Source organism: Balaenoptera borealis, assembly GCF_965194805.1.
Source record: "Balaenoptera borealis genome assembly, chromosome: 13".
Classification (NCBI taxonomy): Eukaryota; Metazoa; Chordata; class Mammalia; order Artiodactyla; family Balaenopteridae; genus Balaenoptera; species Balaenoptera borealis.
In genome coordinates this window covers 52,947,644-52,969,718 of record NC_138870.1, presented here as the reverse complement: position 1 = coordinate 52,969,718, position 22,075 = coordinate 52,947,644, and the positions used below count along the sequence as shown (strand labels likewise).

General features: G+C 37.2%; 1 long non-coding RNA gene across 1 annotated transcript in view; it reads left to right on the top strand.

Annotated features, from left to right (window-relative positions):
* Positions 1-4,887: 4,887 nt before the first annotated feature.
* Positions 4,888-22,075, top strand: part of LOC309609612 — a 526,119-nt gene continuing 508,931 nt past the window's right edge. The window contains exon 1 of the long non-coding RNA XR_014233518.1: positions 4,888-7,865. This is a non-coding gene — a long non-coding RNA (uncharacterized lncRNA). The remainder of the gene's footprint in view (positions 7,866-22,075) is intronic.

Here is a 22,075-nt window from a genome sequence, read left to right as displayed (position 1 = left end):
GCAACCAGTCAACTAGTTCTGAAGGTTTATCAGTCTCATGGTTTGCAGGAGTTCTCCTTTCTCTCTACATCACTGCCAACACCTAGACAAAGACTTCTGCCACCACCTTCTTGTAAGAGCAATCCTGAACTCTGATTGAAGTGGCTTTGATTTGTGTCTCTTTCCTCTACATGACATTGGCCAAGTCACTATCCTCTCCAAGTTTCCTTATCCTTAAAATGAGACTAATAATACCTGCTCACAGGATTAATATACTTAGAATTAAAGGCTTAAATTTCTAAGAAATTGCACATAAAGCATCTTTCACAAAATAATGTTATGCACATATAAAGCACTGTTATACATGTGTTATTGCTGTTGTGTCAGCTTCCTCTTCTGTCTTCCTGTTTCTACTGTCTTCCCTTCCTCATCCAGGCGGCCCACTGCTAAAATCTATTATTCCAAAAATACTCATGTAATCATACTGCTTTTCAGCTCAAGAATTTAAAATGACTGCCTTTGACCCCTTATTTAAGCCCAAATTATCTCCATGGCATTGAAAGTGTTTCAATTCAGTGATCTGGAATTAGTGTAGATGAATAAAACATTGACCGAGGCTTTAAAAATAGTGGAATGCATGGACATGCAAGCAGGCACTGTGATATTCATGCAATATAGTAAATTGTAAGAGAGAAGACCATATGGAGTCTATTTCTGTGTATGGTGTGAGGGAGGGTTCTAACTTCATTGATTTACATGTGGCTGCCCAGCTTTCCCAACACCATTTGCTGAAGAGACTGTTTGCTCCATTGTATATTCTTGCCTCCTTTGTTGAAGATTAACTGACAAGTAAACTCAAAATGGCTTAAAGTCTTAAATATAAGACATGGCACCATGAAACTCCTAGAAGAGAACATAGGCAAAACATTCTCTGACGTAAATCGTAGCAATTTCTTCTTAGGTCAGTCTCCCAAGGCAATAGAAAATTAAAGCAAAAATAAATGGGACCTTATCAAACTTATAAAGCCTTTGCACAGCAAAGGAAACCATCAACAAAATGAAAAGACAACCTATGCAATGGGAAAAATATTTGCAAATGATGCAACCGACAAGGGCTTAATTTCCAAAATATACAAACATAATAATACAATTCAATAACAACAACAAAAAAGAAACCATCAACCCAATCAAAAAATGGACAGAAGACCTAAATAGACATTTCTCCAAAGAAGACATACAGATGGCCAACAGGCACATGAAAAGATGCTCGACATCACTAATAACTAGGGAAATACAAATCAAAACTACAATGAAGTATTACCTCACACTGGTCAGAATGGCCATCACCAAAAAGTCTACAAATGATAAATGCTGGAGAAGGCTGTGGAGAAAAGGGAATCCTCCCTACACTGTTGGTGGGAATGTAAATTGGCGCAGCCACTATGGAGAACAGTATGGAGGTTCCTTAAAAAACTAAAAATAGAACTACCATACGACCCAGCAATCCCACTACTGGGCATATACCCTGAGAAAACCATAATTCAAAAAGAGTCATGTACCAAAATGTTCATTGCAGCTCTATTTACAATAGCCAGGACATGGAAGCAACCTAAGTGTCCATCGACAGATGAATGGATAAAGAAAATGTGGCACATATATACAATGGAATATCACTCAGCCATAAAAAGAAACAAAATTGAGTTATTTGTAGTGAGGTGGATGGACCTAGAGTCTGTCATACAGAGTGAAGTAAGTCAGAAAGAGAAAAACAAATACCGTAGGCTAACACATATATATGGAATCTTAAAAAAAAAAAAAAAAGGTCATGAAGAACCTAGGGGCAAGACAGGAATAAAGACACAGACCTACTAGAGAATGGACTTGAGGATACAGGGAGGGGGAAGGGTAAGCTGGGATGAAGTGAGAGAGTGGCATGGACATATATACACTACCAAACGTAAAATAGATAGCTAGTGGGAAGCAGCCGCATAGCACAGGGAGATCAGCTCGGTGCTTTGCGACCACCTAGAGGGGTGGGATAGGGAGAGTGGGAGGGAGGGAGACGCAAGAGGGAAGAGATATGGGGACATATGTATATGTAAACTGATTCACTTTGTTATAAAGCAGAAACTAACACACCATAGTAAAGCAATTATACTCCAATAAAGATGTTAAGAAAAAAATAAAATAAAATAAAGTGAACCTAAATAAAAAAAAAAGAGATGTATCTGTGGCTTTCTGGAAATGATAAGGGAGATGAAGGAGGAGAAACTCTCTGTCCTGTGCTGTCTCCTGCTTACCACCTTCAAATTCAGTTGTTCCGTAACATCATGCTTGGAGTTGCCCTAGCCACCTTTGGACCATTGGTCCCCTGGTCAGGGACCTAGAGCCCTGACACCACTGAGCTCTCAAACCATCCCTGGAGGCTCCCTGCCTCTGGGCACTATGTGAGGTGAGAAATATAGACCTCTCCTCTCTTAGTTAAGCAACCACACATCAGGGGGTCTTTTACTTACTGTGCACGTGTCACGTGTACTTGTGCCTAAAGCTGTCCTGACCGGTATGCATCAGTGCACTATATCATTTAGGGTCAAATCTGATTTTTTTGAGAAAATACTTTTTAGCATTGTTTTTAGAATTATTCACAAATATGAATGTGTATGCATTATCAAATATAGAGTCTGACCTAGACAAAATTGTGAAATACATGGAGTAGTTTTGGATCACCTTTTGCCCACTGGACCACTACTCCATGCCCTCACTGCCCCTCAGAAATCTTACTCCTGGGTACCCCGACTATGACACACTCCTGGGGCTTCCATCCCAAACAACATGTGGGGTACTAGTCAACAACTTGCTCCAGGAGCTTCATGGCATTTGCCAGACTGGTATACCATAATAATGACAGCAATATTACTAACCTGTATGGAAATTTACCATGTGTCAAGCATCTTACATGCACTATCTCATTTGATTCTCTCAGCAGCCATATAAAAAAGGTAGAATTATTAGCCCATTTTGCTGACAAAAAAGTGAAGATTAAGAACGATAAAGAACTTTCCTAAGTCTCACAGTTAGTCAGTGGTATAGCAGGGAAGGAAATGCAGGTCAACTTCATACCAAGTTCATACTCTTATCCACTATGCAATATACCTTCTATCTTAGGTAGAATGTGGATCTTTTTGTCAAGGAAATACCCCTAGTCTATACCAATTACTCTGTTGACTGAATCAGTGCAAAAAGATTTAGAGGTTTGCCGTCCAGGAATTAAACAACTTGCTTATATGACTCTATTCTCTGTAACATTTTCCTTTTACACTAAGTTTTTTTGTCAAGTCTTAGAAATAAATCTACAAAGTACAGTTCAGGAAAAAAACATCTTAAAATTCACACTCCATTTTATTCTCTAAAGGACATAAGGCTGTTCAGATAAATTTATATACCACAAAGGAATTTTTTTAATGATGGGGAAATTATTTCATAAATAAAATAAGACCAAGTGTAAGATTAGCCATGGGAATACATGCCACACTATCATGTATGGCTGACGGAGGTGGGTCTCACATTTGCAGTTTCCTGGCAAAGAGGGGATGTGATCAATTATGAAATTCAGTGTCATAAGCTAAACCCAAACCAGCCATTCCAGAGAAGAACAGCTTGTTCTGACACCAAGAATCAAGAAAATGATCTTCCACTGTCTTCCAAAATAGAAACAGTGCATCTCAAAAACTGGGGAAGAAACATAATGTCTTAGAATATTTTAATGTTTTCTTCCTGGGTACTCTGTTTTCAAAGAAAATCACACCCAACCTCAAATATCTACTAGACATTTGACTTTGTAAACAATTTTACTAGTTTTAGAATAATTCTGATAAGGAATTTTGGAGTATTTTTTGCTTGTAGGGTAAAATTTGAGTCACTGATACATTCATATTTGGGGGGTATAATTTTAGGTTAAATTTAGATATTCTACATTATGGGGTATTGGCTTACAAAGAAAAAAATCACTGGACTACATGTTAGAAGATATTACTCTAGTTGTAATAACAGTGTGGTGTTTCAGAGCTCAGTTTTAGATTCAAACAGAGCTAAGTTTGAATCACACGTCTGCCATTTACAAATAGTATGATATTTGGATGAGCTATTTCATCTTTCTGAGTTTGGTTTCTTCATTTGTGAAATGGGGATGATATTAATTGCCTTTGGGTGGTGTTTTGAGAATTAATTATGCATCCAATTAATGATTGACATCAATGTCATTACCATTCTAACAAGTCATATGATGTTCAGCAAGTTACTTTCTGGGCTTTGGCTTCCAGATCTATAAAATGAAGGGACTGGACTAGATGAGATCTAATTCCTTGTCCAAATTTTATATCCTATGAATCCTATGATTCATTATTACTTGTTTTCTTTTCTGTGTCTTCATAGCATATCAACAGACATATTATTGTTTTTGGCAACATGTATTATGATTTGTTTTTCCCCATGCCTTTTTCAATGCCAAGCCTGACATTTAAAGAGTGGTCAAGAAATGTTTATTTGAAAAAAAACCCAAATGTTTACTTGTGAATGAACAAATAAATAAATGACTAGATGAATGAATGAATAATAATATCATATAATCCATGATAATAAACTACTATGAAAAGGAGATAAAAAAAGAACTATTCATTTTGAACTATATTCCAGAGTATATATTTAAGGAGTCTTTCCAAAGTAGAAAATCATAATAATTTTTATTCTTATCTAAATTCAGGTAAAGAAAAAAAATTAGTCATGGTGGGAGTTTTGTAATAATGAAAGGGAGAAGACAAATCTAAGGCTATGAACATAAATTAATACTTTTTAAAGCGATCTACATATCACTGACAGCCTATGAGATTCTCAGTTCATCACAGCCCTCTCCCTGGACAATTTCAAAACTGTATTTTGCCTTCAAGTAAACTCAAGAATGGATATATGTATATATATAACTGATTCACTTTGCTGTACACCTGAAACTAACACGTTTTAAATCAACTATACTCCAATTAAAAAAAAAATGTTTAAGTAAACTCAAAAAAAAGATGGTTTTTGTTTCGTTGGTTTTGCTTTTTTGTTTTATTTTTTGCTATTACCTTCCATATGATTTTGAAATCATTTTTTAAAAGTAAACCTATGTCTACAATTTATGTAGTTATAAATAAAGTACCAGTTTAAAAAAAAAAGCTAATAAGACATGGTTTTTGCTGCCTGTGGGCCTAATATGTAACCACTTGATTAAATTTGTTTTCACCTGGGCATCGTTAAAACGGTTTAACACCTCTGGGTTTGATAAAATTTCGACTTTCTTCCAGGCCCTAACTCTCAAAAGAGAGTGGTACAATTATTTTAATGTGGCCTCAGATGGAGATTATGCCTTGTCACTTGAGATAAGTTTAAAGTATTTAGTCACAACCCTGGAAAATTTGGAGTTAACTCTTTATGGTGCCCTCAACTTGAATACCTATTTTAAATAATTTTTTCTGCCTTTCTTGGCTAAGCCAATAGGCCCTATTTTATGGGTAAATGAAATAGGGAGTTATCAGAGTTCCAGTAAGGAACTAGAGGAAAATTTGAAGATATAGAAGTCCGTTTCCTTTTTAAGATATTTATTACTTCTGCTGCTTTATTTTTAGAACATTATTGGGGAATTTGAGTTTAAAAGGTATATCGAATGAGCTATAATCATAGCAATGGACTGCAGAGGTTTTCTTAACCTCTACAGTTGATAAAGTTGATAGACTTAAAGTTGATAGACTGAAGAAGTTGATACAACTGGCAACTTTTAAAAGCAAACCTCAAAGGATACAATTTTTTTCATAAAGACAAAAAAAGTATGTGTATGTGTGCTTGTGTGTGTGTGAGAGAGACTGAAATCTCAACAAACAGGAGGAAATGGAAGATGTGACAGAGCAACTAGCTTAGATCTATTTTTTAAAGTCTTTAACATCCACCACTAAATCCCTCTACCAACTAGAAACCTCTCTCCTAGGTCTTCTCTGCTAATGAGCAGCTTTTTCTGTTTAGCTGAGTACTTGTTGACCTACTTGGTTATTCTTTTGATGCCCTATTGGGGTAGCTGAGGAGTCTGTGCTGTGATTCATGGAAAGGGATTAAAAGAGTGCATTCATCACACCTTTAATTCTTTAGTTTGCCTCCAAATTATTCCCACAAATATTTTAAAAGCAAGAAAATATTACTTTAAAAAAATCAAAGGAATGAAGTCATTATATATTAAATAAACAAGAAAGTTTTGAAATAGTATGAACATTACAATCCCTATTTTATATTGTTCATATTTCTATACACAACACACACACACAGCCAAAAACAGAAAAAATACACAACAGTGTTTCCCAAAATTTGCTCCATGGAAAACCAATTCCTTACCATGCTAAACAGTACTAGATAGATAGACAGATAGATAGATAGATAGATAGATAGATAGACTTAAACATATATATATAGATATAAACAGATTTCTTTACTACAGGCTGTCTCAATCTGTTATATGATGACTGTGAAACTCCTATGATAAAATATGTAGTTGTAATGGGATAAATCCTGTTCCCATTACGAAAAGAATTTTCTAGAATACAACTTAAGGTATGACACCAAGCTTTCATTCTATCAATTTAAAGAGGAAAACATGCTCTCGTTTCTTCTGGGATTTCTCCCTACTCCCTGGAGCTGGGATATAGTTTTGGAATCTCAGGCAGTGTTAATGCATGTGTGGGGATAGAGGCAAGGACAAGGCTGGTAAATGACACAAATCTAGCCCCACTTGCCGCAGGTGATCAATACACACCAGCTGATATTGAATTATAAATCACTCTCTTCTTTTGCTTCTTGGGGAATGCTTCTAAGGCCAAGCTGAGACCCAGGAATATTTCACAAAGTTGCCCAAAGTCCCTTCTGCTTAGATATGCCAAGAATGAATTCTCAGGTCTTCCTACTCCCTTTCCTTTTCTTCTGCCCAGTTTAGGTAAATCTCTTTCTTAACTGGTCTGGAGGAGAAGAGGCAGTGATGAGAACAGTGTAATACCCACTCTCAGTGGCATCCTGGAATCAGAGAAGCTCATGAGTGCCAACTGTTAAATATTCAGAAATTTTGCAAGGACTTAGGCTTGACCTTGGTAACTTGACACTGGCCATGGTGTAAGTATTTATATCATGGGAATCAATATATGCCACAGTTAAGGCTTCCTGCCCTCTTCCTCCATAGGGAGCTGGTTGTTAAACATTTGTCTGCACCTCACTGCATTCTCCCCTTTCTCCAGCCCCCTTTCAACTTCTGGTCACATATAAGATTTGTAGACTATTTCTATTTCTGTCCTACTTCATGCCCCACCCCCAAGCCAAGTGAAGTATAGTTGGCTATTGTTTAAATTGGTGGAAGAAACGGGGAACAGGAGAAAGACAGGAAGAGCATTAAACATAAGTTAATACTATCAGCTACACAGTAATTTCCAAACTTATTTGATCAAGGAACCTAATTCTCTGAGAGAATGCTGACATACTTTAGTAATTGGGGGTGGGGGAAAGCCTTAATTCACGAAAAAAATAGTTTAAAACTGTGCATGCTCACAGCTCAAGATTTTAAAGAATATTTAACGTCTATTCAATTGGTTAAAAAAATTCTGCAAATCCATACTCTACTCTCTGAACCCAATTTTTGGTTGGAATGAAAAAAAGCAGAAACCAACAAAGATAATGTTACTTATTTCTTTTTCTAACACCTCAACTCCGTGGGGGTATTAACATTCATTCAACAAACAAACATTAAGTGCCACTATATTCCAGGCATTATTCTAAACACTGAGAATACAACAATGAACAAAACTGATAAGATTCCTAAAGAGGTGTTGTTTCTATGAGACTAAAAAAGTTTCCAACTCCAATATATTCTCTCCTCTTCCCAGTTATCTCCTTATACAGGCTTACCGGGTGGGGAGTTGGAGGGAGTATATACAAGCTTTCTAGCCAACCTTGTACTTTACACAGTGCTCATTTCATCAGTGAGAAACAATATACCCAACACTAAAAAACCTGCCAGTGTCAAAAGGTACAAATGAATCTTAAATGCATAACACTATGTGAAAGAAGCCAGTTGGGAAAGTGGATACTGTATGATTCCAATTATATGGCATTCTGGAAAAGACACAGTGATAGCAATGGTAAAAAGATCTGTGCTTGCCAGAAATTTAGGGGTGGGGAGAAAAATTGGATAGGGGAGGCACAGGGATGTTTTAGGGTAGTGAAACTATTCTGTATGATACTATAATGTTGGATAGATGGCATTATACATTTGTCAAAACCCATAGAACTTTACAGCACAAAGATCGAACCTTGGTATGCAATTTTTTAAAAATTATTTAGAAAGCTGTGGGATCCCAGGATGAAATGCGGAATTTGACAAAGTAATCTAATTGCATTACAAATGTAGGAAACAACTTCACTGAAGGGGGTGGGGAAAAAAGATGCTGACATAGGTAACTCTGGAGATGAATGGAGCCTGTAATACTAAAGGCAAAGGAACTACACATAAGAATATACATTCATGGTTAAAGTTGTTTCCCATAGGAGTATAGGTTAACAATTCTAATACTTTATACACATACTCTGAGATTGGACAATTAAGTGAATGGATGGCAGATTGTGGGAGCCAGGTTTCTCACTGTTGGAGTGGGAATTTACAGAAGAGCAAGTATAGGCGACAATGATCTATGTGGTAACAGATTAGAGTCGGAGACATCAGTATGAACTCATGTTTATTATAATATCAATACAGATATTTATATATAGAAATGTGTATATACACAGGTTAGTATATACACAAATATTTCTTTGCTCTGTCAGCAGAGAGGGTCTAGAAGCAATGACACCCCAGAAGCAGTAAGCACACCTCACACCCAGATTTTTGTTTCTAATGCCATTTTCTAAAAAAAACCAACTAGGGCTCCTGGGAAAAATGTCGAATTTTAAGGATTGGGGCAATAAATATAGAAGATGAACCTGGAATATCTTGTAGTGCCAGGAAGTAGAAAAGTGCTCAAAAAATTAAAAACTCTGACCTATGTCAAAGGGACACAGGAGGGCAACAAAATAAATAGTTACTAAAATTATAAGCCAACATATAAAAAAAATCCATGAGTCTGTACTAATATAAATAGATGATTGAATAAATAAGTGGAGGAAAAGAGACAAATCTCCCAAACAGAAAATTCCAAATAATTTATGTAGTTACTGCGCCTTCAAGGAGGTAGAGCATAACTCCTCACCCCTTCAAATGTGGTGACCTCCTCCCAAAGAGTACAGTATGGAAAAGGGGAAAAAAGAGTAACTACAATTGGGAATCCTGGCAAATACTACCTAAGGCAGGTGAGGTACTGTTTTACAGTAGTAATACACAATGAATTTTATAGGAAAGTAACTACACTGAAAATTAAAGGAAGATTGTACTTTCTGTTTAGAAACTTTACTAAAATTCATTCAACATCTCAGAAAATTACTTCCTCAATGGCAGCACCATTCATTTTTGTGAAACACTGATGTCGCATACTGTCAGTCTGAATTTCTAGCTGTTACATTCATGTGGGTATTAACATACTTTTTAGCTCACATTTTATAATATAAAATATAGTTTTAAAATTTCAATAATATTTACTTGAAAACTGAAATTGAATTTTATGATTTCAATCACAGACATTCATCAATATGTCTACTCTACCAACATGATTTTCTAATGAAGAAATGAATCAAGATTAAGTAAACTTTTTAAAAAGTCTTGTAAGAATAAAGATCTTATTTATTTTAGAATAACACAATCAAAAAGCATAGTAAGCCATATAATATTAAAGAAAAATAATCTTAACAGCTATACAAAAGGCTATGGTTTAACAAAAAGAATACAAATGAAATCATTTATTTTTTTGAGCAATAATATTATTTTGAGAAGAATCAATGAGATGTGAAAGATACCAAAAGTCAGCTGTGCCATGAATAGCAATTGGAAAAATTTGATTTATAAATGGATAAAGTGGGATGAAGTTTTATTATTTGCATATATAAGTATCATATGGAACAAACAGTCATAGAAAAAAATGTCATTTTTTAAATGATGGACCTTAGCTAGAAAGGGGTTGTCTATATTAAAACACTTAAAATTCTTTTACGGAAAAATTCCCTTTTTCCAATTTCATTACTTGTGTAAAAAGATGCACAGCTATAGCTGGTTGACAATGTGGGTTTTAACTTTTACAAAAAGTAGCATCAAGTTCTTTAGCATTTAACTACATATTCATGAACAAGGTGTGGTTGGCAAGAATCTTTGTGAAAGTCTTCACAAATGAAAGAATGCTGTTAGAAGTTTCATTAAATTGAGAGTAATCCCTTGAATAATAGATGATTTTATAAACTGACCATTGGCAACAAAGAAGAGTTTTAATATTATCCTACACATGGAAGTAAAATGGCTCTACATAGGAAATTGTTTAATGAAATTTTATTCAGTATTAGATACACCGTAGAATTTTTAGTTCAAAGGATTAACATTAAATTTTAACTACTACTAAATGATACAGTATATTTTTTACATATATTTGAAATCGTAAATGGGGTACTTAAGCTGCAAGAAAACTAGGGAAATTATAGTAAAAAAATTATCATGAGATCGATTAACAAACTTATTTAAAAAGAATCTTGATCACTGATTATTTTCAATTCTTGCTTTGGAAGAGTTGGGAAAAAAACAGGCTTAAAGATACCAATTTGAAAATATTACTCTTATTTGTACACTATTTTTAAAGAATAATGATTAGATTTAAAGAGCTCTGTGAAATGCACAACCGCCTACTGAATCATTAATTCCTTTGAAAAAGATTTGGGACACCTTAGCCATCTTTTATGTACAACTTTTCAGGGGGGAAGTAAAGAGGCTGAAATACAGTTGTCCCACAGCATCTACAAGGAACTGGTTCCAGGATCCCCGGAATACTGAAATCTGCAGATGTGGAGCCCACAGATATAGAACCCGCAGATACAGAGGGCTGCACTTATTTTAGCATTTCATACTTCATAGTTAATGTAGCTACTTCAAAGACAATGCATCAGTTACAAATATGTAACTTGCCATATATTGATGAAAACATTTAAAATGCAAAGATCTCCTATAACATTGTTAATAAAGATTGTTTTTAAAATATTTCATTTTGCTGTAATATCATATATTTTGAAATTTTATAGAGCCATAATAAGAATATTATATTGTAAAAATTCTATATTGAAATTATTTATTAAATTTGGGGGCTGGCCGCTGTTTTTTGATCTTACTCTATATAGGACTATTGCACAAATTTTCTATAGTCTCTTTTATTACTATATTTTTTTCCAAGTCAACCTCTATGTACCATCACCTTTTGAAGAATTTGGTACCTGAGATATTTTTTAAAGACAAGAGACTGGCCGACTAAAAATCTGGACACTGCCTTTGATTTCAGGTCCTGACCCCTTCTAAACCAGCCCTGGTAATTTCTGTTCATTCTCCACACCCCAACCCACCTCATAAACACTCCTCAGTGCCTTTCTGGGTATAAGAAAATAGGAGAATGGTGAAGAGAGACAGAAGTGCAGGAGAGTCCTCTGAAGTATTAAGGACCAACTAGAGGTCGGCACAATGAAATGAACTTGACAACAGTTCTTATGATTATTTCCCCGCCCCGCCCCCGCCCCACCCACCGCTAGCTGCCTGGGTCCAGGCAGAGTTAAAGGGGAGTCAAATTTAACCAGGGTTTGGATTTTGCCAAAGTTTCTAACCTTGCAGTAGTGGGTCAAGGGAACTAAGGCTGTGTACAACCGATTAGAGTGAGTGTAATAACTGTGATCACTGTTTACAAGTTATGGCATCACTGTCCTTGTATTTGTCCATGTCCCAGAAGCAACATCAGTTTCAGAGGATTTGTATCTATGCCTCCAAAACAGAAGTCATCCTGCCACTTCCAAAATTAAATATCTCTTTTTGTAGGAAGTGAGGATGAGAGTAGTGTTTGTGTTAGCAGTGAGCCCTGAATTTGTTTGTATCTTTATGTATGTGATCTACACAAACTTTCACCAATAAAATCTCATATTTTCACATGAAAAGTAGAAATTTTACTGTGAAGGACTTTTAGATAAGGGTTGGGCCCTTCAGTCAAGGTGACATGACTATTCTCTAGCAAGCTTCTTGGCAGACAGTCAGCACTTGAAGTCAACGGAAATCTCAATCTCATCCTTTATTTCACAAAACAGAGATCTGTTTTGATTTCAAAGCAAGGAAGTTAAATAAACAGGCCAAGACAATGCCACCTTTTATGTTTGAGGACAATACTGCTCTAAATGATTTCCTTTAAGGTCACTGCAATGGTTAGATCATCACCAAGTTTCTCTTTAGAGCCCCGATTGCACCTCACTGGGAGCTTCCAGTAATAAGCCCTCTTAGCCAGACACCTAATGGCTTTAGCTCCTCAAAAGCGGCACTAGTCAATCCACTGGCAAAATAAGCACAAAATGAAAAACACTTTTAATCTATGAAATGGGGAGGGGGTTCAGTTTTATTACTCAAAAGTAATTTCAGTTTTCAGAGTTAAATCTACTAATACATGAAGGAGCAGAAAAAAGATTTAAAAAACTGAAGGGACCTACAATCTGACTTCTATCAACTGAAAGAGAGATGGCTTGAGGGAAGGAGGCCAATAAGGACAGGATAAAGGGATTCTACATAAGAAAATTTTGACATAGAGGTGGCGTATTTGCCAAAAACAAAAATTTATCCTAGAAGAAAAAATGAAATTATTTCAGAATGAATTATTCAGGTGGTACTTAAAAGTGGTTATTAGATCAGCCATTTAAAACTGAACTTACTAGTCATGTCAAACACATAGTCAAATACTTTTACTTTTTTTCCATTTGACCATGAGTAGTTTATTTTGATACGTAACATGAAAACAAAACTGCTATTTGGGGGGAAAAGAAGGAAAAACTATAGTCAGCTTCTAAACACAGTCTCCCGGATGAATGGCTCTTTTGTTTGGGAGATTCATAGACCTTTTTAATTATGCAAAGAATGCCCAAAAACCTATATAGGGAGCAGTGAGGCAAAAAAAGAGATAAATGTCTCTGCATATTCAAGTGCTATGACATCTGTAATTTACTTTAAAATACTTCAGCATAGATAGAGTGACATTATGTATTAGTAAGGCTAAAATACAACTCGGGCACATTCAGATGTTCTAATAAGGATTTCACACTGACATGATGGAAGGGAGCAGGGGAGACAGCTAGATTTTATCCAAAAGGCCCTACACTCCAGAAAGAACTACTATAAGCACTTTGGTGACCTTCTTCTCTGATCAGCAACTGACATTTTGTTAATGAGCATAATGGTGAAATTTGTAATTATCAGCATAAGCGAAGTTAGAAATAGCCTCTCACCAGTGAAAATAGTACTACTCAAGATATGTAAATTGGCTAAACTAGTTTAGCACAGGGATTGGCAGACTAGGACCCACAGGCCAAATTTGGGCCCCCTTAGTTTTAGACCCCTTAGTTTTATTAGACCTGTGAGCTAAGAGTAGTTTTTACAGTTTTTAATGATTGGGAAAAAATTTTAAAGACGATTTCGTGACATGTGCAAATTATATAAAATTAGCTTTTGGCATCCATAAACAAAATCTTATTAGAACACAGCCACAATCATTTGTTTATGTATTTCTAGGGCACGGATCAGCAAATGTTTTCTGTAGAGGGTAAGAGAGTAAACAGTTCAGGCTTCACGGGGCAAACCATCTCTATCACAACACTCAATTCTGTTATTGTAGAATAATGGCAGATATAGATAATACAAAAATGAATTGGTGCGTCCCAACATAACTTTATTCTGTAAAGATGGGCAGGATTTGGCCTGTGGGCCATAGTTGGCCAACTCAAGGTCTATGGCTACTTTTACAATACAATCACAGAGTTCAGTAGTTGCAACAGAGACCAAATGGCCTAAGAAACCTAAAACATTTTCTATTTGGTCCTTTAAGGAAAAAGTTTGTCAACCCCTAACTTTAGAATATAAGCTCAGTGAGATCAGGGACCTTGGCCTTCCTGTCTGTAACTATATTCCCAGAACTTATTTTTTTTTTTTTTTTTTAACATCTTTATTGAAGTATAATTGCCTTACAATAGTGTGTTAGCTTCTGCTTTATAACAAAGTGAATCAGTTATACATATACAATATGTTCCCATTTCTCTTCCCTCTTGCATCTCCCTCCCTCCCACCCTCCCCATCCCACCCCTCTAGGTGGTCACAAAGCACCGAGCTGATCTCCCTGTGCTATGCGGCTGCTTCCCACTAGCTATCTATTTTACATTTGGTAGTGTATATATGTCCATGACACTCTCTTACCCTGTCACATCTCACCCCACCCCCTCCCCCTATCCTCAAGTCCATTCTCTAGTAGGTCTGTGTCTTTATTCCCGTCTTGCCACTAGGTTCTTCATGGCCTTTTTTTTTTTTCCTTAGATTCCGTATATATGTGTTAGCATACTGTATTTGTTTTTCTCTTTCTGACTTACTTCACTCTGTATGACAGACTCTAACTCCATCCACCTCATTACAAATACCTCCATTTCATTTCTTTTTATGGCTGAGTAATATTCCATTGTATATATGTGCCACATCTTCTTTATCCATTCATCTGTCGATGGACATTTAGGTTGCTTCCAGGTCCTGGCTATTGTAAATAGAGCTGCAATGAACATTGTGGTACATGACACTTTTTGACCTATGGTTTTCTCAGGGTATATGCCCAGTAGTGGGATTGCTGGGTCGTATGGTAGTTCTATTTGTAGTTTTTTAAGGAACCTCCATACTGTTCTCCATAGTGGCTGTATCAATTTACATTCCCACCAACAGTGCAAGAGTGTTCCCTTTCCTCCACATCCTCTCCAGCATTTATTGTTTCTAGATTTTTTGATGATGGCCATTCTGACCGGTGTGAGATGATATCTCATTGTAGTTTTGATTTGCATTTCTCTAATGATTAATGATGTTGAGCATTCTTTCATGTGTCTGTAGGCCATCTGTATATCTTCTTTGGAGAAATGTCTATTTAGGTCTTCTGCCCATTTTTGGATTGGGTTGTTCGTTTTTTTGTTATTGAGCTGCATGAGCTGCTTGTAAATCTTGGAGATTAATCCTTTGTCAGTTGCTTCATTTGCAAATATTTTCTCCCATTCTAAGGGTTGTCTTTTGGTCTTGTTTATGGTTTCCTTTGCTGTGCAAAAGCTTTTAAGTTTCATTAGGTCCCATTTGTTTATTTGTGTTCTTATTTCCATTTCTCTGGGAGCTGGGTCAAAAAGAATCTTGCTGTGATGTGTGTCATAGAGTGTTCTGCCTATGTTTTCCTCTAAGAGTTTGATAGTGTCTGGCCTTACACTTAGGTCTTTAATCCATTTGGAGTTTATTTTTGTGCATGGTGTCAGGGAGTGTTCTAATTTCATACTTTTACATGTACCTGTCCAATTTTCCCAGCACCACTTATTGAAGAGGCTGTCTTTTCTCCACTGTATATGCTTGCCTCCTTTATCAAAGATAAGGTGACCATATGTGTGTGGGTTTATCTCTGGGCTTTCTATCCTGTTCCATTGGTCTATATTTCTGTTTTTGTGCCAGTACCAAACTGTCTTGATTACTGAAGCTTTGTAGTATAGTCTGAAGTCAGGGAGCCTGATTCCCCCAGCTCCATTTTTCGTTCTCAAGATTGCTTTGGCTATTCGGGGTCTTTTGTGTTTCCATACAAATTGTGAAATTTTTTGTTCTAGTTCTGTGAAAAATGCCAGTGGTAGTTTGATAGGAATTGCATTGAATCTGTAGATTGCTTTGGGTAGTAGAGTCATTTTCACAATGTTGATTCTTCCAATCCAGGAACATGGTATATCTCTCCATCTATTTGTATCATCTTTAATTTCTTTCATCAGTGTCTTATAATTTTCTGCATACAGGTCTTTTGTCTCCTTAGGTAGGTTTATTCCTAGATATCTTATTCTTTTTGTTGCAATGGTAAACGGGAGTGTTTTCTTAATTTCACTTTCAGATTTTTCGTCATTAGTGTATAGAAATGCAAGCGATTTCTGTGCATTAATTTTGTATCCTGCTACTTTACCAAATTCATTGATTAGCTCTAGGAGTTTTCTGGTAGCCTCTTTAGGATTCTCTATGTATAGTATCATGTCATCTGCAAATAGTGACAGCTTTACTTCTTCTTTTCCGATTTGGATTCCTTTTATTTCTTTGTCTTCTCTGATTGCTGTGGCTAGGACTTCCAAAACTATGTTGAATAATAGTGGTGAGAGTGGGCAACCTTGTCTTGTTCCTGATCTTAGTGGAAATGGTTTCAGTTTTTCACCATTGAGGACAATGTTGGCTGTGGGTTTGTCATATATGGTCTTTATTATGTTGAGGAAAGTTCCCTCTATGCCTACTTTCTGCAGGGCTTTTATCATAAATGGGTGTTGAATTTTGTCGAAAGCTTTCTCTGCATCTATTGAGATGATCATATGGTTTTTCTCCTTCAATTTGTTAATATGGTGTATCACATTGATTGATTTGCGTATATTGAAGAATCCTTGCATTCCTGGGATAAACCCCACTTGATCATGGTGTATGATCCTTTTAATGTGCTGTTGGATTCTGTTTGCTAGTATTTTGTTGAGGATTTTTGCATCTATGTTCATCAGTGATATTGGCCTGTAGTTTTCTTTCTTTGTGACATCTTTGTCTGGTTTTGGTATCAGGGTGATGGTGGCCTCGTAGAATGAGTTTGGGAGTGTTCCTCCCTCTGCAATATTTTGGAAGAGTTTGAGAAGGATAGGTGTTAGCTCTTCTCTAAATGTTTGATAGAATTCACCTGTGAAGCCATCTGGTCCTGGGCTTTTGTTTGTTGGAAGGTTTTTAATCACAGTTTCAATTTCAGTGCTTGTGATTGGTCTGTTCATATTTTCTATTTCTTCCTGGTTCAGTCTCGGCAGTTTGTGCATTTCTAAGAATCTGTCCATTTCTTCCAGGTTGTCCATTTTATTGGCATAGAGCTGCTTGTAGTAATCTCTCATGATCTTTTGTATTTCTGCAGTGTCAGTGGTTATTTCTCCTTTTTCATTTCTAATTCTATTGATCTGAGTCTTCTCCCTTTTTCTCTTGATGAGTCTGGCTAATGGTTTATCAATTTTGTTTATCTTCTCAAAGAACCAGCTTTTAGTTTTATTGATTTTTGCTATTGTTTCCTTCATTTCTTTTTCATTTATTTCTGACCTGATCTTTATAATTTCTTTCCTTCTGCTGGCTTTGGGGTTTTTTTGTTCTTCTTTCTCTAATTGCTTTAGGTGCAAGGTTAGGTTGTTTATTCGAGATGTTTCCTGTTTCTTGAGGTAGGCTTGTATTGCTATAAACTTCCCTCTTAGCACTGCTTTTGCTGCGTCCCATAGGTTTTGGGTCGTCGTATCTCCATTGTCATTTATTTCTAGGTATTTTTTGATTTCCCCTTTGATTTCCTCAGTAATCACTTCATTATTAAGTAATGTATTGTGTAGCCTCCATGTGTTTGTATATTTTACAGATCTTTTCCTGTAATTGATATCTAGTCTCATAGCATTGTGGTCGGAAAAGATACTTGATACGATTTCAATTTTCTTAAATTTACCAAGGCTTGATTTGTGACCCAAGATATGATCTATCCTGGAGAATGTTCCATGAGCACTTGAGAAAAATGTGTATTCTGTTGTTTTTGGGTGGAATGTCCTATAAATATCAATTAAGTCCATCTTGTTTAATGTATCATTTAAAGCTTGTGTTTCCTTATTTATTTTCATTTTGGATGATCTGTCCATTGGTGAAAGTGGGGTGTTAAAGTCCCCTACTATGATTGTGTTGCTGTCGATTTCCCCTTCCAGAACTTATTAATAGAACAGTGCCTGGCACTTGGTAGGCACTTGAAATTATTTGTTAAATGAATGAACAAATATAAACATAAACTTGCTGTGCCTGAAAAATCACTGTCCCACCGTGCAGCTTATTCCATTTTGGAACAGGCTAGTGTTTTGCCTTATAGTGAAGTTGAAATCTGTCTCCCTATAACTTCTACCCAAGATCCCAGTTATGCACTCCTCTGCCACTCATAAAATCCTAATCTGGGAGGGCGATCTATCAAGATGGCAACCTAGATTGTTCCTGACTTTACTTCCCCCCACGAGAAGAACGACTAATAACTATTCAAGAACAAGACACCACTGAGAGAATCCTAGAACACAGGGGTGAGGCTGAAGCACCCCCTGTACCACAGAGACCAATACAGACTGCATTAGAAGGGAAGAGAAGTGGCTACACGTTGAGTGCATTGCCCTTTCCCCAGGCCAGGACAGCGCCATGCAGACAGCTCTCCCCTGAACCTCTGGTTCCTCCAGTGGGAAAAGAGAACCTAGCAGGGACAACCAGTTCTCCCCAGAATCGTGGGTCACTTTGAGGGAGCCCCTACCCTGATCTTGCATCACGGGGACGGCAGGGGAGTCTGTGGAGCTAAACCACTGGTAACTTGACCGTGATGGAGAAGCGGGGAGGGGCCTGCAATAACCAGCACACGGATCCTGGCAGACCGAGCTTACACCTGCAGTGCCCAACCAGTGATCCCAGCCAGCGGCTTTGCTCATCTGCACAACAAAGTCAGGGGCACGTTCTGACCAGGGAACTGTGTGGGGTGTAGATCTGCCTGATTCAGATCCTCAAAGGAGGAGTTTTGCTGGCCCCCGAGCTCAGTTTCTCCTGCCCAGGCAAGGAGCTGAATCACAGCCCCACTCACTATGGAGAATGTCTTCTGGCCCCCTCTGCCCAGAAGAGCTGGAGACAACTCCTGGAAGCTGTGCAGCCCAGTATCACTCAAGCCAAGATATGGGCAGACAGAGCTGATAGTTTGCGGAACGAAGCCGGCGACTCTAGTTGGTCAGGAAGCTTGGGGTGTGGGTTGGCTTGAGTTAAGACAACAAGCAAAGAACCTCACCAGTTTTAGAGCTGCTTCTCCCACTGTGCCTGGGCAGGGAATCTAACTTGCAGCCCTGCTCACTGAATACAGCCTACAGCCTGCCCAACCAGGAGACCTAACCAGAGCACACAGGAAGCTGCAGAGCCAATCCAACAGCCCCATGTACAGTGGTGCTTGAACAGAGAGCACAGTCCGTGGCTTCCCCCATATGTGGAACAACACCAGTGGTCTCACCTGACCAGGGGATTCAGTGCACACTCTGGCCTCATTCAGGTCCCCAAACAACAAGCTGTACGGGCCCTGGGTCCCATCCTGCTGCCCTGCCAGGTCAGGGAAGTTAATTCACAGCCTCATTGACTACTGAATATAGTACTCAGCCCTGACCATCTAGTAAGCTTAACCAGAGAATCCAGGCAACCTCAGAACCCATCCTACAGCCTCATTTGGGTAGGAAACCAAGCTAGCAGTCCTATTCAAGAGTTCTTAGCCAGTGGCACACCCCCATCCCTGTCCTCAGAGCTCAAACAGTTACCTTGCCCAAAAATAGACCATAAGGGACTTCCCTGGTGGTCCAGCGGTTAAGACTCCACGCTCCCAATGTAGGGGGCCCGGGTTCAATCCCTGGTTGGGGAACTAGATCCCGCAGGCCGCAACTAAGAGCCTGCATGCTGCAACAAAGATCCTACATGCTGCAACTAAGACCCGGTGCAGCCAAATAAATAAATAAATAAAAACTTAATTAAAAAAAAAATAGACCATAAAAGCAGGCCTCACCTGCCCCAGGACATTACCAGCAGGCACACTCAGAAACCCAAACTATGCCAACTCTGAAGAACCACCTCTGCCAAAGCAAGCCTATAAAGTCTGGAAGAGGAGCCTGATTACTCAAATGCACAGATACCAACATAAGGAATCAAGAATCACAAAAAATCAGGTAAATAAGACACCACTAAAGGTAACTAATAAAGCTCCAATAACTGACCCTAAAGAAATGGAGATCTATGAACTGTCAGCTGAAGAATTCAGAATAATCCTCTTAAAGAACTTCAGTAAACTACAGGAAAACATAGGCAGGCAGCTAAAAGAAATTGGGAAAATGACACATGAACAAAACAAGAAGTTTGACAAGGAAATAGCAATCATAAAAAAAAAAAAAACCCAAAATGTAAACAGAAGTCCTGGAGCTGAAAAATAAAATACAGTAACTGAACTAAAGAATTCAATAAAGAGTTTCAAAAGCAGACTCAACCATGCAGTAAAAAGAATCAGCAACCTAGAGAATAGAACATTGGAAGTTACCCTATCAGAGGAGCAAAAGGAAAAAATAATGAAAAAGAATGAAGATGAACTAAGTCAGAGAAGGACAAATATCATATGATATTGCTCATATGTGGAATCTGAAAAAATGGTACAAATGAACTTATTTACAAAACAGAAAGAGAATCACAGATGTAGAAAAGAAACTTACGGTTACCAAGGGGGAAAGGGGGTAGAGGGATAAATTGGGAGATTGGGATTGACACATACACACTATCATATATAAAATAGATAACTAATAAGAACCTACTGTATAGAACAGGGAACTCTACTCAATACTCTGTAATGACCTACATGGGAAAAGAATCTAAAAAATGAGTGGATATACATATATGTATAGCTGATTCACTTTGCTGTACGCCTGAAACTAACACAACACTGCAAATCAACTATACTCCAATAAATATTAATTTAACAAAATGAAGAAAGCCTCTGGAATTATGGGACATAAGGAAAAGAAATAATATTCACATTATGAGAGTTCCAGAAGGAGAAGAGGACAAGGGAACGGAAAGTATATTTAAAGCAACAATGGCTGAAAACTTCCCAAACCTAGGGAGAGAAATAGACATGAAGATCCATGAGGCCCAAAGGACCTCAAATAGTTTGAACCCATATAGGACTACAGTGAGACACATTATAGTTAAATTGTCAAAAATCAAAGACAAAGAAAGAATTTTAAGCACAGCAAGAGAAAAAAAAGAAGACATATACAAGAGAACCCCATAACTCTATTGGTGGATTTCTCGACAGAAAATTTTCAGACCAGGAGAGAATGAGATGACATATTCTAAATGTTGAAAGACAATAAATGTCAACCAAGAATTCTATACCCAGCAAAGCTGTCCTTCAGAGACAAAGCAGAAGAAAGGAAATACTAAAGATTAGAGAAGAAATAAATGAAATGGAGAACAGAAAAACAACAGAAAAGATTAACCGAACTAAAAGTTGGTCCTTTGAAAAGATTGAAAAAACGGACAAATTGCTAGCTAGACTAACCAAGGAAAAAAGAGAAAGGACCCAAATCAACAAAATTATAAATGAAAAATGAGACATTACAACTGATACTGCAGAAACTCAAAGGATCATAACTATACACCAACAAACTGGACAACCTAAAAGCAATGGAAAAATTCTTAGAAGCATGCAACTCACCAAGACTGAATCAGGAAGAAATAGAAAATGTGAATAGACCGATTGCTGGTAAGGGGATTAAATCAATAATCAAAAATCTCCCAACAAAGAAAAGCCCAGGACCAAATGGCGCCACTGGTGAATTTTACCAAAAATTTAAAGAATTAACAATACCCTTCTCAAACTCTTCCAAAAAATCAAAGAGGACTGCACACTCACAGACTCATTTTACAAGGCCGGCATTACCTGATACCAATACCAGAAAAGAACACTGATAGAAAACTGCATGCCAATATCCCTGATGAATATAGATGCAAAGATTCTCAATAAAATACTAGCAAACCAAATTCAGCAGCACATTAAAAGGATCATACACCATGAGCAAGTGCGATTTATCCCTAAGATGCAAGGATGGTTCAACATACACAAATCAATCAATGTGCTATGTCACATTAATAGAATGAAAGAAAAGAATCATATGATCATCTCAGTAGACACAGAAAAGGCAGTTTACACAATTCAATATCCATTAATGATAAAAACTCTTAATGAATCAGGCATAGAAGTAA